This window comes from Elephantulus edwardii, unplaced genomic scaffold (genome assembly GCF_000299155.1).
Source record: "Elephantulus edwardii isolate Elephantulus edwardi_28Jun2011 unplaced genomic scaffold, EleEdw1.0 scaffold00001, whole genome shotgun sequence".
In the NCBI taxonomy this organism is placed as follows: Eukaryota; Metazoa; Chordata; class Mammalia; order Macroscelidea; family Macroscelididae; genus Elephantulus; species Elephantulus edwardii.
Window position 1 is genome coordinate 47,832,673 of NW_006399751.1, and position 5,031 is coordinate 47,837,703.

The window sequence follows — 5,031 nt, forward strand, 5'->3', positions numbered from 1 at the left end:
TTTTCTTACAGAAGACTTTAACCCCTTGTTTTGCAAATAAATGAACTGAGGCTCTGGGAAGTTAACCGACTTGCCCAAAGACATCACACCAGGTACCTTAATAAGTAGAGCCAGAGTTGCATTTTGGACCCAAATCAGCCTTTTGCTGCTTTTCCTAAAGGCATGAGACACCTCTGAAGGACCAGAAGAGGCTCATCAGCATATGCATTGCTGGGTCTGCTGTCTGCCTTGTAGGAGCCCTGAACAAGAGCACAGTTATTCATCTGCTCTCCGTAGGTGTTGAAAATGGCTTAGACCCTGACCTGCTAAACAGCTGAAAGAAAATTCCCAGAGCAGAAAAAGTGCTCCCACCAGTCAGCCTGACAAGCAGTATTTTCCCGTTTGGCAGGTGAGAAAGCCTCTCCAGAAAATGCTACATTATAAAGCGATTCTTTGCCCAGGTGTCGATTATTTCCTTCATGCGGAAGTTTCCATAGTGCAACACTAGACGCCAAGAATAACAAAGCAAGTTCAGGAAGAAGCTAAACCGACGAACCTCATTCAGTGCAGCCTGGACCAAATTAATAGATCAGCTGGGATCAATAAGAGAAGAAAGTAATTAAGGTCACTTCCTCATGAGTGCTGCCCTTGCCATGAGGTGAGTGGTCAGAGAGGCCTCTTTGGGAGCTGGATTGATTTCTCTAACTTTACATCTATATGGGGGACAGTTAATCTGTGCGCAGGTGAAGCTCTTAGATGATACACCCTCTATCCACTAACCCAGTGTCTCTGGCACTTTCCTTATTGCTCTTAACCTCCCTTGGCTTTCTGCAGGGTTTGGACTCAGATCTGATCAGAATGAAAAGAATTATCTACTGGCCAGGTAGATTCATAATTTGTCCTGTAAAAAGCAGACTATTTGACCTGACATATAAGTCCCTGGTTCCAGACATCAATAGCTCCTCCTTTTCTTGGTTTCCTAGTTCCTTTATGTTCCTTGGGTTTGATGATTTGCTTAGAAGTTTTCCCAGATTCTCAGACCTGTTAGGGGAATGACTCATATGACCATAGGTAGTAGGCTGGTATTGGAGAAACTGGTGAGGAATGGGCCAGCGTCCTGTAGATTGTCAGTTATGGCATGGCTCGATGGTAACTGTGAGTAATGCTGACTGTTGGTTTACAGGTTTGTGAACGGCTAAAAGCTATGTCCCATGCAAGCGAGCTTTTCCAAAAGAATACGTCGCCCAGAGCTGTTATCCCAGGAGCTTATATAAGCCTCTAGTAGTGTGGGATTTGTATTCCATCCTGATTCTCTCTCAATAATTACTTCAGCACAGAGTAAACAGTTAATCATTGCCTATAGAAGATAGCTGAGTGATAAACATTGAATACCTCCACCAGGCAAAGGGCCATCTTTTGGAATATTTTCAGCTCAATATAACAATAACAATTATTGATGCCAAGTTGTACCCAAATCATAGCTGACCCTTGAGGAGGTTTTCAGAGGCAGTAAATCAGGTGGGAGGAGATCGCTTGCCTTTCTCCCTTGGAGCAGCCACTGGATTGGAACGGTGTCCCTTTGTGTTGGCAGGACAACTCTTTACCACTAAGCCTCTAGAGCTCCTGAATAATAACAATAACGATAACCTTTCGTTATTGAGTTGATCTGACAGCTGTATTTGCCCCCTGTCTTTTTTCTTTTGTGTTTCTTTTTTTCCTTATAGGGAGCTAGGAAAACAAACAAAAGACATCCAAATGAGAATAAATGAAGGCTATTTCTTCAGAGCTTGCTCTAGCAAGGGAGTCAGGCACTATCGCTTTACTTTGGCAGGCAAGGGAGTGGGAAAGCTTTACAATGGAGGAGAAAGAACTCTTCATATGTATCCTAAGTGGAGGTTGTAGGCAGTTGAGTAGAGGTACCTAACAAAAAGAGAGGCTAACAATTTTATGTGATTATTTAGAGGTGCATGTCTGGTTGTGTTTTGTTTTTTTTTTTGCTTGATCCTAAGTTAAAAGCAGAGACAAAAATTAAGGACAAACAGTTGGCTCAGGATAAAGCAGAGTTCAGAGCTATTTTGAATAGGGTCACTACCAATGGTAGTCCCCTTGACAGTACATAACAACAAACATTCTGGTCATCTGGGACCCAGTCTTACAGGAATTTTGTTTGGCTGCAGTTTGTGGTTTCATGTTCTCAGCTGGATGTTTCAGATACTGAGTCAGAATGCCATTTTTTTAGGGTCTCATCATTGTTCTTTCTTCTTGCTTTCCATGGGGCTGTGGCCTAAAAGGGCTCATGTTATGTGCCTGGAGAACTTACTCAGATGGTGAGCCCTGCTTGCATTGTTGTTAGGTGCCTTCGAGCTGGCTCTGACTCCTAGCAACCCCTTATACAGTAGAACCTGCGTCCAGTGCCCTCCTCACAGTTTCTGTTGTGCTTAACCACATTAACTTAGATCTGATAAACTAGGGCCACTTAGATCAGAAAAACGCACAATATATACAGCTTAAAAGGGAGCACTGGTAGCCTAGTGGCAAGAAGCTGTGCTGCAATCCCAAACGCACACTATTCAAAGCCACCAGCTGCTCCACAGGAGAAGGACGGGCAGTCTTCTCCCATGCGATTATCTCCAAAAACCCGCTGGAGGGTCAGCTATGGGTTGGTTTTGACTCAACAGTACACAACAACAGCAGCAAGAACACAGCTTAAAAAGGAAAGGAATTCTTATCTGGAGGCATACCTTCTGAATATGGGTTAGAGCAGTTTTTCTGTGTCGTAAGAGAGACTTAACTGACACTATTTTTTTTTTGCCATTTTCAACAAAATGATTCTATTCTAAATGTCATGGTAAGATCCAAGACTGAAGAGAGCTCTAGGTAGCTTAACTCATTTCGGGTACCAGGAAGAAGAGCAGGCATTATATTCAAACAGGTAGGTAAGGAGGCCTTGTTAGCTGGGGAGGCACCCTATTATCTTAGGAGACAATGATCCTTCCTATTCTGCATTCCTCATACATTTTAACTTTTGAAAGGCAATAATTTCCCTCATTTTGATTCTTGGTGAGGATCCTTGTAACCTTCAGGTAATTATAGCAAGCATTATCTCAGAATTTTATTCTCTGTAGCTATTCCAACTTGACAGCACACAACAACAGCAACAACCCTGTAGCTATCACCCCAGGATTCCTCCAGTTCATGGTGGTGGTGGTGGTGTTGGATGCTGTCCAGTCAGTTTCAGCTTGTGGAGACACTGTATTGCAGATTAGAACTACCACATAAGGTTTGTTTAGTTGTTGTTATCATTGAGTTGACTACTATCTGAACCTAGCCCTATCCTGTGCCATTTTCATGATCTCTGGCCTGTTCCCATTCCAAAACATAATAACCCCATAAAATATGGAAATTATTGAACAGTATAATTAATATCATATGTAGATTAAAGATTAATTTAAAATGACTGGAACTGCCAAAAATTTAAGCTAGATTCAGAAGAAGCCTTGGCATGATGATTATCATTGCTGATATCAGGTGGATATTGGCTGAAAGCAGAAAATACTAGAAAAGATGTTTAATTGTGTTTTATTGATTAAAGGGATTTTACTGTGGACATGACATCAAATTATGGATAACATTGAGAAGATTGAGCATCTGAGAACACTCAATTGTGCTTATGTAAAACCTATGCATAAACCAAGAAGGAGTTGTCTAAATAAAACAAGGGAATGCTGCATGGTTTAAAATCAAGAAAGGCATGTTCCAGAGTTGTATCTTTTTTCCACACCTACTCAAATATGTATGCTGAGCAAATCATTGGAGAAGTTGAGCTATATGATTAGGTTTTCTTTTCATGACAAGACTCTAGAAAAAGAAATAAATAGTAAAGTGGACTGTGGACTTGAGGGTGGGTGGGGAAGGCATGGATTGTAGAACAATGAAAGAATATTTTTTTTCTTTTCAAAGAGAAAAGTGAACTGGGGGGAGGGGTGGGCAAGGAGGAAAATGTGCAACAATGAATGAATGAGAAAAAAATGGGAAGAATATGCTATAAAACAAAAAATTAATTTAAAAAAGAAGAATGTGAGATCAAAGTGGAGAAAGAGTAATCATTTTCAACAATAGGGCTTAGGTGGCTGTAGTCTTTACAGAGAAGATTGTCAAATCTTTTTCCCATGGAGTTGCTGAGCATATTTGAACCTCAAACCTTTTTTGGTTAACAAATGCTTAATCACTGCAGGACCAACTCTCTTTGCAACTTATCCTAAGCCAGGTGTGTTAACTATTTACCCCGGTGGAGTAATGTAGCTAACAGAGAAGTCAAAAATAAAAAAAAAAAATCAAACACAGATCAACTGTAAGACTAGTCTCTGGAAGACATCAGGAACTTCTATTCCTTCCTTTCAGATAGGAAAGAGAGGACTGGGACAAGCACGGCCATGAGAAAACTGTATTTAAGAAAGCAGAAGAATGGAAAAGTGCACTTGACTCAGTGGTTCCTCTTTGGGCTATAAATGGGTATCATTCAGGGTGGTAAAAACTGATGCTAGATGTCTCTGTCACAGGGATTTTAAGACTTAGGATCAAGAGCATAAGGGTTTGGTTTTGTTTGTTTTTAAATAACAAAACAAAGCAAAACATCCCCTTCCATTCATTGACTATAACCTGGTGGCATATTAGAACCAAGTGTGTGTTTAAAACATAACACCCAGGTGGAGCTTCACCCCAGAGAGGCTGATTCAAGTGGTCTGTCAAGGGCCCAGGCATTTCTAAAGACTCCTCAGATGATTCTAATGTGCAGTCAGGGATGAAATCTGCTGACCAAGATACTCTGAGAACAAGGGACCTGACCTGGGTCAATTACAAAGGATTAAAGATCCATGTAAAATCACATAGCCCTTCAATCTTCTTTAAGGAGCCTTCTTGTAAAGACTATATTGGGGAAACACTAGGTAGTTTCAAAAAACTTGAGAAAAGCAAACACGATCTCTTCAAAACTTTTTTTAAGGGGAGCTCTGGTGGCCTAGTGGCAAGGAGCTGCAACTACAATCCGAGAGG